This window comes from Salvelinus fontinalis, chromosome 31 (assembly GCF_029448725.1).
Source record: "Salvelinus fontinalis isolate EN_2023a chromosome 31, ASM2944872v1, whole genome shotgun sequence".
Taxonomy (NCBI): Eukaryota; Metazoa; Chordata; class Actinopteri; order Salmoniformes; family Salmonidae; genus Salvelinus; species Salvelinus fontinalis.
Window position 1 is genome coordinate 7791002 of NC_074695.1, and position 13860 is coordinate 7804861.

Genomic DNA, 13860 nt, shown 5'->3' on the forward strand with positions numbered 1-13860 from the left:
TGTAGATCTTAATGTTTTTCCACATAATCCTGGACTATCGGACCACCATTTTATTACGTTTGCAATCGCAACAAATAATCTGCTCAGACCCCAACCAAGGAGCATCAAAAGTCGTGCTATAAATTCTCAGACAACACAAAAATTCCTTGATGCCCTTCCAGACTCCTTCTGCCTACCCAAGGACGTCAGAGGACAAAAATCAGTTAACCACTTAACTGAGGAACTCAATTTAACCTTGCGCAATACCCTAGATGCAGTTGCACCCCTAAAAACGAAAAACATTTGTCATAAGAAACTAGCTCCCTGGTATACAGAAAATACCCGAGCTTTGAAGCAAGCTTCCAGGAAATTGGAACGGAAATGGCGCCACACAAAACTGGAAGTCTTCCGACTAGCTTGGAAAGACAGTACCGTGCAGTACCGAAGAGCCCTCACTGCTGCTCGATCATCCTACTTTTCCAACTTAATCGAGGAAAATAAGAACAATCCAAAATTTCTTTTTGATACTGTTGCAAAGCTAACTAAAAAGCAGCATTCCCCAAGAGAGGATGGCTTTCACTTCAGCAGTAATAAATTCATGAACTTCTTTGAGGAAAAGATCATGACCATTAGAAAGCAAATTACGGACTCCTCTTTGAATCTGCGTATTCCTCCAGGGCTTAGCTGTCCTGGATCTGCACAGCTCTGCGAGGGCCTGGGATCGGGAGAGACACTTAAGTGTTTTAGTACTATATCTCTTGACACAATGATGAAAATAATCATGGCCTCTAAACCTTCAAGCTGCATACTGGATCCTATTCCTACTAAACTGCTGAAGGAGCTGCTTCCTGTGCTTGGCCCTCCTATGTTGAACATAATAAACAGCTCTCTATCCACCGGATGTGTACCAAACTCACTAAAAGTGGCAGTGATAAAGCCTCTCTTGAAAAAGCCAAACCTTGACCCGGAAAATATAAAAAACTATCGGCCTATATCGAATCTTCCATTCCTCTCAAAAATTTTAGAAAAAGCTGTTGCGCAGCAACTCACTGCCTTTCTGAAGACAAACAATGTATACGAAATGCTTCAGTCTGGTTTTAGACCCCATCATAGCACTGAGACTGCACTTGTGAAGGTGGTAAATGACCTTTTAATGGCGTCAGACCGAGGCTCTGCATCTGTCCTCGTGCTACTAGACCTTAGTGCTGCCTTTGACACCATCGATCACCACATTCTTTTGGAGAGACTGGAAACCCAAATTGGTCTACACGGACAAGTTCTGGCCTGGTTTAGATCTTACCTGTCGGAAAGATATCAGTTTGTCTCTGTGAATGGTCTGTCCTCTGACAAATCAACTGTACATTTCGGTGTTCCTCAAGGTTCCGTTTTAGGACCACTATTGTTTTCACTATATATTTTACCTCTTGGGGATGTTATTCGAAAACATAATGTTAACTTTCACTGCTATGCGGATGACACACAGCTGTACATTTCAATGAAACATGGTGAAGCCCCAAAATTGCCCTCGCTAGAAGCCTGTGTTTCAGACATAAGGAAGTGGATGGCTGAAAACTTTCTACTTTTAAACTCGGACAAAACAGAGATGCTTGTTCTAGGTCCCAAGAAACAAAGAGATCTTCTGTTAAATCTGACAATTCATCTTGATGGTTGTAAAGTCGTCTCAAATAAAACTGTGAAGAACCTCGGCGTTACTCTTGACCCTGATCTCTCTTTTGACGAACATATCAAGACTGTTTCAAGGACAGCTTTTTTCCATCTACGTAACATTGCAAAAATCAGAAATTTTCTGTCCAAAAATGATGCAGAAAAATTAATCCATGCATTTGTTACTTCTAGGTTAGACTACTGCAATGCTCTACTTTCCGGCTACCCGGATAAAGCACTAAATAAACTTCAGTTAGTGCTAAATACGGCTGCTAGAATCCTGACTAGAACCAAGAAATTTGATCATATTACTCCAGTGCTAGCTTCCCTACACTGGCTTCCCGTTAAGGCAAGGGCTGATTTCAAGGTTTTACTGTTAACCTTTAAAGCGTTACATGGGCTTGCTCCTACCTATCTTTCCGAGTTGGTCCTGCCGTACATACCTACACGTACGCTACGGTCACAAGACGCAGGCCTCCTAATTGTCCCTAAAATTTCTAAGCAAACAGCTGGAGGCAGGGCTTTCTCCTATAGATCTCCATTTTTATGGAACAGTCTGCCTACCCATGTGAGAGACGCAGACTCAGTCTCAACCTTTAAGTCTTTACTGAAGACTTATCTCTTCAGTAGGTCATATGATTGAGTGTAGTCTGGCCCAGGAGTGTGAAGGTGAACGGAAAGGCTCTGGAGCAACGAACCGCCCTTGCTGTCTCTCCAGGGCCGGTTCCCCTCTCTCCACTGGGATTCTCTGCCTCTAACCCTGTTACTGGGGCTGAGTCACTGGCTTGCTGGTGCTCTTTCATGCCGTCCCTAGGAGGGGTGCGTCACTTGAGTGGGTTGAGTTACTGACGTGAACTTCCTGTCTGGGTTGGCGCCCCCCCTTGGTTTGTGCTGTGGTGGAGACCTTTGTGGGCTATACTCGGCCTTGTCTCAGGATTGTAAGTTGGTGGTTGAGGATATCCCTCTAGTGGTGTGGGGGCTGTGCTTTGGCAGAGTGGGTGGGGTTATATCCTTCCTGTTTGGCCCTGTCCGGGGGTTTCTTCGGATGGGGCCACAGTGTCTCCTGACCGCTCCTGTCTCAGCCTCCAGTATTTATGCTGCAGTAGTTTATGTGTCGGGGGGCTAGGGTCAGTTGGTTATACCTGGAATACTTCTCCTGCCTTATCCAGTGTCCTGTGTGAATTTAAGTATGCTCTCTCTAATTCTCTCGTTCTCTCTTTCTCTCTGAGAACCTGAGCCCTAGGACCATACGTCGGGACTACCGGCCGTGGTGACTCCTTGCTGCCCCCAGTCCGCCTGGCCTTGCTGCTATTCCAGTTTCAACTCTTCTGCCTGCGGTTATGGAACCCCTACCTGTCCCAGACCTGCTGTTTTCAACTCTTAATGATCGGCTATGAAAAGCCAACTGAGATTTATTCCTGATTATTATTTGACCATGCTTGTCATTTATGAACATTTTGAAAATCTTGGCTCTCTCTAATTTTCTCCTTCTCTCTTTCTTTCTCTCGGAGGACCTGGGCCCTAGGACCATGCATCGGGACTGCCGCCCGTGGTGACTCCTTGCTGTCCCCAGTCCGCCTGGCCTTGCTGCTATTCCAGTTTCAGCTGTTCTGCCTGCGGTTATGGAACCGCCACCTGTCCCAGACCTGTTGTTTTTCAACTCTTAATGATCAGCTATGAAAAGCCAACTGAAAATTATTTATGATTATTATTTGACCATGCTTGTCACTTATGAACATTTTTGAACATCTTGGCATAGTTCTGTTATAATCTCCACCCGGCACAGCCAGAAGAGGACTGGCCACCCCTCATAGCCTGGTTCCTCTCTAGGTTTCTTCCTAGGTTTTGGCCTTTCTAGGGAGTTTTTCCTAGCCACCGTGCTTCTACACCTGCATTCTAGCTGTTTGGGGTTTTAGGCTGGGTTTCTGTACAGCACTTCGAGATATTATCTGATGTACGAAGGGCTATATAAAATAAAATTGATTGATTGATCCTGGACTCCTCTCTCTGCCTCCATCCACACTCCACTTCTCCCAATTCCTCCCTTTCTCCCCCCTTTCCTCTTCCCACACTATTTCTCTTTTCGCTCTATCTTTATTATATCAAGGTGTCTGGATAAAGCAGTGGGCCGGGGTCACACATCTTCCCCTCTATCTGGGCCCAGATGCCAGTGGTTTGCAGATGCAGCTCCATGCCTCTCAGATCGAGGTGAAGAGTTAACTCATTCCTCCGTCTGGAGTCAGGGGCATATGGCTAAGCTGTGAACCATGTGTGCAGAGCTTTTACTGACACGCACATGCATACACACACACACACACACACACACGGCAGCGGTCACATAAATCAGGTGTGTGTGTGTGTGTGTTTAGGGAGCGGCTGAGAGGATTTACTGTCTACTTCACCCTTTCCTCTTTCTAATCTCAGGGATGAGGAATGTTCTGTCGTTCCACCTGTGGATGAGTGTGGATAACAAGCATGGCGAGGACAGATATGCTCTACATGTGTCTCAGACAGCTATGGAGATCAGGAGGAACCAGGAGGACCCAGGAGGACCCAGGAGAACCCTGGAGGTTCAAGGCCACTTTCCTTCAGGGTCAGTCAAGCACTAACCAGTCCAGGCTGCACGATATCCATGCCTGCCATGACTCGCTCTCTCCACAAACCACAAACAGAGCTAAGACTCCCTTGAAGGTGTGGCGCACCCTTGTGTGTGTGTGTGTGTGTGTGTGTGTGTGTGTGTGTGTGTGTGTGTGTGTGTGTGTGTGTGTGTGTGTGTGTGTGTGTGTGTGTGTGTGTGTGTGTGTGTGTGTGTGTGTGTGTGTGTGTGTGTGTGTGTGTGAGAAAGAGAGAGAGAGATCATTTGAGAGTGAAAGAGTATGTCGGAGGTTGCAGACACTGGCAGATTTACCATGAGGTCTCACATCATTAAGGAGCCTCATGAGCTGGGCATATACATATATATTTTCATTTAAACCCCAAAAAATATATTTATCTGCTTGAGGCCCCCTGATGCTACGCTCAAGGCATAATAAAAAAATCCCCATCAAAATATTTTGCATTGGCTGAGTCTCAATCCATTGCATCCTCCGATGTCAACCTGTGGAAGACACGTTTCAGTTGAATGTATTCAGTTTTCCAACTGACTAGGTATCCCCTTTTCCCTTACCCTTTCGACATCTGCGGTGGAAGGTGGCAGAGCTACCGCTGTGTTTGTCAGACCAGGAGACATCCCAAAATGGTCTTCTCAAGAAAACGGTCAGTAGTGTAGTGTGGTGATGTAGAGAGCAGTTAGCTGGTCTGAATACTACAGCCATTAGTGTAGTGTGGTGAGGTAGAGAGCAGTTAGCTGGTCTGAATACTACGGTCAGTAGTGTAGTGTGGTGATGTAGAGAGCAGTTAGCTGGTCTGAATACTACGGCCAGTAGTGTAGTGTGGTGATGTAGAGAGCAGTTTGCTGGTCTGAATGCTACGGTCAGTAGTGTAGTGTGGTGATGTAGAGAGCAGTTAGCTGGTCTGAATACTACGGTCAGTAGTGTGGTGATGTAGAGAGCAGTTAGCTGGTCTGAATACTACGGTCAGTAGTGTAGTGTGGTGATGTAGAGAGCAGTTAGCTGGTCTGAATACTACGGTCAGTAGTGTGGTGATGTAGAGAGCAGTTAGCTGGTCTGAATACTACGGTCAGTAGTGTAGTGTGGTGATGTAGAGAGCAGTTAGCTGGTCTGAATACTACGGTCAGTAGTGTAGTGTGGTGATGTAGAGAGCAGTTAGCTGGTCTGAATGCTACGGTCAGTAGTGTAGTGTGGTGATGTAGAGAGCAGTTAGCTGGTCTGAATGCTACGGTCAGTAGTGTAGTGTGGTGATGTAGAGAGCAGTTAGCTGGTCTGAATGCTACGGTCAGTAGTGTAGTGTGGTCATGTAGAGAGGAGTTAGATCTGTAGCGTAAGAAACGGTTTGGGCCCCACACACTAATATGACCCCTCTATGGAAAGATGAGACTCTCCGTATTGCTCGACGACCCCCATAAGTTTCACGAGACTTGTCTGAAGGCAACCCGGTACCAGACCAAAAAAATGTATGGAAGTGAATATACCATTTTTGTCATTGTTGTTCAGAACCCACTGCCCGCAAGTTGTCATCAAGTTCGCTACCCCCACCCCGTTCTGCCCTGTACGGAGTTCACACGCGCCGGTTGTGCCTTTTCCCAGTCTGCCCTGTACGGAGCTTTTCCCAGTCTGCCCTGTACGGAGCTTTACCCAGTCTGCCCTGTACGGAGCTTTTCCCAGTCTGCCCTGTATGGAGCATTTCCCAGTCTGCCCTGTACGGAGCATTTCCCAGTCTGCCCTGTACGGAGCTTTTCCCAGTCTGCCCTGTACGGAGATTTTCCCAGGCTGCCCTGTACGGATACTTTTCCCAGTCTGCCCTGTACGGATACTTTTTCCCAGTCTGCCCTGTATGGATACTTTTTCCCAGTCTGCCCTGTACGGATACTTTCCCAGTCTGCCCTGTATGGATCCTTTTTCCCAGTCTGCCCTGTACGGATACTTTTCCCCAGTCTGCCCTGTACGGATACTTTTCCCAGTCTGCCCTGTATAGATACTTTTCCCAGTCTGCCCTGTACGGATACTTTTCCCCAGTCTGCCCTGTACGGATACTTTTCCCAGTCTGCCCTGTATGGATCCTTTTTCCCAGTCTGCCCTGTACGGATACTTTTCACAGTCTGCCCTGTATGGATACTTTTTCCCAGTCTGCCCTGTATGGATACTTTACCCAGTCTACCCTGTATGGATACTTTTTTTCAGTCTGCCCTGTATGGAGCCTTATTCCCAGTCTTCCCTGTACAGAGCTCACACGCGCCCGGTATCCAACAAGCATGGCTTGAGAGATGCTCTCACCAGTCGATTGTTTGTAGCTACTTAGTTTTAATATCCACAGTACTGCCACAGCAGCATAATATTTGAATAACACTTGATAACACCTGATTTAGCCTACATCATCATCAATATTCGGTGTTTGGCTGATACACACAGCAGAGAGAAGCAGAAAGACATAGAGAGGTAAATCACAATCAGTAAAATAAATCAGACAGGCCTTTGCCTGGGGCCTCCAAATCACTAAGTGCGCACCTGGTTGCAGACTACTGATAGTCCAGGGTGTTAAAACTGACTTTTCTGGTTTATGTTGAAAACCCTAATGCCTGCCCAGGAAGCGTATGGACAGTGTATTGGAGAAAATTGGCATTGGAGATCAATTCGCACAACAGAGGCCTACAGCCTGCTCTGCATGAACTAGCCAAAAACCTGTCTGAGAAAAAAACCCATTAGAAATGAGAGCTCCTTTAAATGGATGACTTTAACAAGAAGAGAAATCCAAACTTTCCACCAATTACGTCAATCTCTCTGCCCATCTCAGAGCTATAAGGGTATGGGAACCTCAGAGCAAGGGAAAGGGAACATATAGGATTTCCTCTCAATACTTACATTTACTCTCTGTCTGTTGGGGTGAATTGCACCGTGTTGTTCTGGAATGTGGTTTTGTAACAGAGAGAACATTTGAACTGCAGTAAATCTTCACAAACATTGTATCCCAGTCCTACTTATCTGTAAAACTCATCACCTGGTTCACTGAGAAAATACCACATTACATTTTAGGTCAACCTGAACATTTCTATCAAGGTTCTTAGAGATAAATTGTTTTCTTTTTTTATCAACCCTACAGTTGTTAACCTTAACTTCTAATTTGTACCAGTAGGTTTAGTGCAAGTATAACACAAACAAAACAAGAATAGGAAGTAGCTAGCTCTCCCCAGTTCCCCAGACCTCCTAAGAGTTTCTCAGCTCATATTATTGTCTGGCTCGCAGTGTGATATAGAGAGAGAGGGGAGGGGGAAAGGAGCCTGTCCCTGTAGTGGCCAGCTGGCAGAGCGCTGGCTGGTCAACGGTACAGGCTTCCTGTGTGAGACAGCCCCTGTTTCAGTCCCAGTCCCAGTCAAAGGTGCCATGTGTGCCCAGCGGAGTGAAGCGGCCAGCCCCCACTCACCAGTGCAACAGAGAGACTCTTATTTTGTCCACATTGTCTCAGCTCGTAAAGGGAGAAGAGGACAGAAGTAGGGAGAGGAGGGAGAGGAGAGAACAGATGGAGGGAGGGAGGGAGGGAGGGAGGGAGGGAGGGAGGGAGGGAGGGGAAGGAGAACAAAGGGATGGAGGGAAGGGAGAGAGGGAGGGAGAGGAGAGAGAGAGGAGAACAGAGGAAGGGAGAGGACAGAGGGAGGGAGAGGAGGACAAAGGGAGAGAGGAAGGAGGACAGAGGGAGGGAGGGAGAGGGGGAGGGGGGGGCAGAGGGCAGGGAGGGAGAGAGAGAGAGATACAGCACAGCTCTGTTGTAAGGCATCAGGGAACCACCAGCACCAGCCAACTCTCACTGCTCCTTGCCTCCATTCCCTGAAAGCACCTCCAGGCCCATACTGTCAGGTCTCCATCAATTACATTGGAGCACAGGCCCCACAATTCCACCAAATCCTCTGTTCTTATGCTTAACGCAGACGTTCAGAGAATAAAGAGACTGCCAGATAAGATCTTTGTGGGAGTGCAAGAGAAAAAAGAGAACAAAAATACTTTCTGAATGTTGTCTTCCTTGGAGGTGGTGAAAAAACACATGGAATAAAAAGCAACCCCAGATGTTTCCACAACCAACCCCTTTTTCACATTTATTTGTATGGTACTCAATAAGCTGTCCCTATCCCTGGGAGAGTTGTCGCATGTGGGAGCCCTCCAGACATCATGGATTATGCACAACCTGACGCTGTTTCAATCACGGGCCTCACCTTTGACCCTGCTCTGATGTTGAGGCACGCTTGATGTCCTAAACGCGGCAGCGCTGGACATTTGCTTGGGCTTTATTAGTGATTTCACCCTCTCTCTCTCGTCTCGCAGGCCGCTGAGCACAGGAATGCTGAAAGCCATGGTAATCATGAACTGAGTAATGGTGTTTTTCTCCCCTTTACGCTTTGGCACGCAGTGAACATTTGTTTTGGCTCTGACCTACATTGTGCAAACCTGTACAATGGGAATAGTCCTGTTCTGGAAAAGAGTAATCACAGGATTAGCATCCCCTACAGAGCAAGACAACCTTCTGGCTGCTTGTTGTAGGAAGTGCACAATTAGAAGGACACATTGCTGCAGTCAGGAGGTTATGGGTTGAGGGAGCGGGGTGTATGATTGGCCTTTTGGGGGGAGGGCTATCTTGTACCCTTCCGCTCCCCACACACCTCTAAGCAATTCCACATATGGGTCAATCTCACCTTGGCTGACGTTAGAATACGTTTTTTCTCTGTCCTGTGTAATGCTGGATGATTGATCATTCAATTTACTTGGGAGCTATCATAGACACAAACACAGAGGGTCAGGGCTGGCTAGACCATCGGCTGCTCATTTTTCTCTCTCTTTATCCGTGTGGCACTTTCATTATTATATACAGAACATGAACTAACAGTTTTAAGAAAAATAAGAGTTAAGAAAATATTTACTAAATAAACTAAAGTAAAAATACAATAAAAACAAACACAATAAAATAACAATAACGAGGCTATATACAGGGGGTACCGGTACTGAGTCAATGTGCGGGGGTACAGGTTAGTCGAGGTAATTCAGGTATTATTTGGGGCGGCAGGTAGCCTAGTGGTTAGAGCGTTGGACTAGCCTAGTGGTTAGAGCGTTGGACTAGCCTAGTGGTTAGAGTGTTGGACTAGCCTAGTGGTTAGAGCGTTGGACTAGCCTAGTGGTTAGAGCATTGGACTAGCCTAGTGGTTAGAGCGTTGGACAAACCTAGTGGTTAGAGCGTTGGACTAGCCTAGTGGTTAGAGCGTTGGACTAGCCTAGTGGTTAGAGCATTGGACTAACCTAGTGTTTAGAGCGTTGGACTAACCTAGTGGTTAGAGCGTTGGTCGTTCTGCCCCTGAACAAGGCGGTTAACCCACAGTTCCTAGGACGTCATTGAAAATAAACATTTGTTCTTAACTGACTTGCCTAGTTAAATAAAGGTAAAATAAAAAATATATATGTACTTATAGGTAAGGGTAAAGTGACTATGCGTAGATAAAAAGTGAGTCGCAGCAGCATAAAAAAGGGGAGGTCAATGGAAATAGTAGCCATTTGGTTAAATGGTCAGAAGTCTTATGGGTTGGTGGTAGAAGCTATTTGGGATATTAAGATAATATATTAAGATAATGTAGGCTAATGCGATTAGCATGAGGTTGTAAGTAACAAGAAAATTTCCCAGGACATAGACATATCTGATATTGTCAGAAAGCTTAAATTCTTGTTAATCTAACTCCACTGTCCAATTTACAGTAGCTATTACAGTGAAAGAATGCCATGCTATTGTTTGAGGAGAGTGCACAATTTTGAACATGAAAAGTTATTAATAAACAAATTAGGCACATTTGGGCAGTCTTGATACAACATTTTGAACAGAAATGCAATGGTTTATTCGATCAGTCTAAAACTTTACACATACACTGCCATCTAGTGGCCAAAATCTAAATTGCACCTGGGCTGGAATAATACATTATGGCCTTTCTCTTGCATTTTAAAGATGATGGTACAAAAAAATCAAATAATAATGGTTGGTTTTTTCTTTGTATAATCTTTTACCAGATCTATTGTGTTATATTCTCCTACATTCCTTTCACATTCCACAAACTTCAAAGTGTTTCCTTTCAAATGGTACCAATAATATGCATATCCTTAATTCAGGGCCTGAGCAACATGCAGTCAGATTTGGGTATGTCATTTTAGGCAAAAATTGAAAAAAGGTTTAAGGAGCCTTTAGGACCTACACTTGTAGGTGTTGTAGGTATGTTTGGACTATGATAGTTGGTTGCTGATGTGGATTCCAAGGAACTTAAAGCTCTCGACCTGCTCCACTCAACCCCGTCGATGTGAATGGATGCGTGCTCGGCCGTCCTTTTCCTGTAGTCCATGATCTTCTCCTTTGTCTTGATCACATTGAGGGACAGGTTGTTGTCCTGGCACCACACTGCCAGGTCTCTGACCTCCTCCCTATAGGCTGTCTCATCGTTGTCGGTGATCAGGCCTACCACCGTTGTGTCATCGGCAAACTTAGTGATGGTGTTGGAATCATGCTGCGCCATGCAGTCGTGGTTGAACAGGGTGTACAGAACGGGACTTAGCTCGTACTCCTGAGGGCCCCCGTGTTGAGGATCAGTGTGGCAGGTGTGTTGTTGCCTACCCTTACCACCTGCGGGGGACCCGTCAGGAAGTCCAGTATCCAGTGGCAGATGGAGGTGTTTAGTCCCAGGGTCCTTAGCTTAGTGATGAGCTTAGAGGGCACTATGATGTTGAATGCTGAGCATTCTCACGTAGGTTTTCCTTTTGTCCAGTTGGGAAAGGGCAGTGTGGAGTGCAATAGAGATTGCGTCATCTGTGGATCTGTTGGGGCAGTATTCAAATTGGAGTGGGTCTAGGGTTTCTGCGTTTATGATGCTGATGTGAGCCATGACCAGCCTTTTAAAGCACTTCATGGCTACAGATGTGAGTGCTATGAGTCGGTAGTCATTTAGTCAGGTTACCATGGCATTCTTGAGTACAGGGACCATGGTTGTCTGCTTGAAACATGTAGGTATTACAGACTGGGTCAGGGAGAGTTGACACTTATCAGCTGGTCAGCACATGCTCTGAGTACCCGTCCTGGTAAACCGTATGGGCCTGCGGCCTTGTGAATGTTAACCTGTTTAAAGATCTTACTCACATCGGCTACGGAGGGCATGATCATACACTTGTTCAAGATCATTGCCTCAAAGCATGCAGAAGTCATTTAGCACGTCTGGAGGCTCGTGTCACTGGGCAGTTCACGGCTGGGCTTCCCTTTGTAGTCCGTAATAGTTTGCAAGCCGTGCCACATCCAACGAGCATCAGAGCCGGTGTAGTAGGATTTCATCTTAGTACTGTATTGACGCTTTGGCTGTTTAATGGTTCATCGGAGGGCATAGCGGGATTTCTTATAAGTGTCCGGGTAGAGTTCTGCTCCTTAAAAGCGGCAGCTCTACCCTTCAGTTCAGTGTGGCTGTTGCCTGTAATCGATGGCTTCTGGTTGGGGTATGTACGTACGGTCACTGTAGGAACGACGTCATCGATGCACTTATTGATGAAGCCGGTGACTGATGTGGTATACTCCTCAATGCCATCAGATGAATCGCGGAACATATTCCAGTCTGTGCTAGCAAAACAGTCTTGTAGCATAGCATCTGCGTCATCTGACCACTTCCATATTGAGTGAGTCACTGGTACTTCCTGTTTTAGTTTTTGCATGTAAGCAGGAATCAGGAGGATAGATAGCCATGGTTGGGCCTGGCTCCCCAGTGGAGGGGCCTATGCTCTCAAGGCCCATCCATGGCTGTGCCCCTGCCCAGTCATGTGAAATCCATAGATTAGGGCTTAATTTATTTATTTCAATTGACTGATTTTTGGACAAAAAAATGTCCTTTTCTTACAGAAAAAATGACATTTCTAAGTGACTCCAAACTTTTGAATGGTAGTGTAGATCTGGATGGCCTACTTCGAGATGCTGTGTAGTAGTCGATCACGATCTCAGCACTTTTGCATCAACTTTTTGGGGGAAATTCCAATGACGATTACCAGAGCAGTGGTTTAACAATGCTGTTAGTGTTCAATTACAGATGTGGAAACAGGAATTTGACAGGATTCCATGGGATGTTTTAAAGAGACAACTCTCTGTGGGTGCTCTATGTGTGGCCTATAAAACGACACCCACTGGCCTGAACGGGCTATATGCTTTCCATTAATGTTGGTTTGATGTGCCGGTCTGATTTCATAAATGTGTTCTACCTGCCCAAATATAGCAGTTGAGAGCTATACTTTGCTACTGGCTGAGGAAGGTGGTGATATTGGGTCTCAAGAAACTGTCTATTTCGGCATCAGGATGAAGGATGGTGTGATATGGGAGCTATTCCAGTCTAGATGCTGTGAAAATAAGCAGCAGAGGAAACTATTATCTATCCTCAGCTTGTATTATCCTAATTATCCTTGACTTTAATGTGTTTCACCCAACTTTATTTTATTTTATTTTTATTTCACCTTTATTTAACCAGGTAAGCCAGTTGAGAACAAGTTCTCATTTACAACTGCGACCTGGCCAAGATAAAGCAAAGCAGTGCGACAAAAACAACAGCACAGAGTTACACATAAACAAACGTGCAGTCAATAACACAAAATAAAAGAAAAATCTATGTACAGTGTGTGCAAATGTAGAAGAGTAGGGAGGTAGGCAATAACCATGCACTAGAGGTGAAAATAATTAAAATTTTGCATTAATACTGGAGTGATAGATGTGCAGATGATGATGTGCAAGTAGAGATACTGGGGTGCAAAAGAGCAAGAGGGTAAGTAATAATATGGGGATGAGGTAGTCGGTTGTGCTATTTACAGATTGGCTATGTACAGGTACAGTGATTGGTAAGCTGCTCCGACAGCTGATGCTTAAAGTTAGAGAGGGGGATATCAGACTCCAGCTTTAGAGATTTTTGCAATTCGTTCCAATCATTGGCAGCAGAGAACTGTAAGGAAAGGCATCCAAAGGAAGTGTTGGCTTTGGGGATGACCAGTGCAATGTACCTGCTGGAGCACGAGCTACGGGTGGGTGTTGCTATGGTGACCCGTGAGCTGAGTTAAGGCGGGGCTTTACCTAGGAAAGACTTATAGATGACCTGGACCCAGTGGGTTTTGCGACGGATACGTAGTGAGGGCCAGCCAACAAGAGCATACAGGTCGCAGTGGTGGGTAGTATATGGGGCTTTGGTAATAAAACGGATGGCACTGTGATAAACTACATCCAGTTTGATGAGTAGAGTGTTGGAGGCTATTTTGTAAATTACATTGCCGAAGTCAAGGATCAGTAGGATAGTCGAGGGTATGTTTGGTGGCATGAGTGAAGGAGGCTTTGTTGCGAAGTAGGAAGCCGATTCTAGATTTAATTTTGGATTGTAGATGCTTAATGTGAGTCTGGAAGGAGAGTTTACAGTCTAACCAGACACCTAGGTATTTGTAGTTGCCCACATATTCTAGGTCAGAACCGTCCATAGTAGTGATGCTAGTCGGGCGGGAGGGTGCGGGCAGCAATCAGTTGAGGAGCACGCACTTAGTTTTACTAGCCTTTAAAAGCAGTTGGAGGCCACGGAAGGAG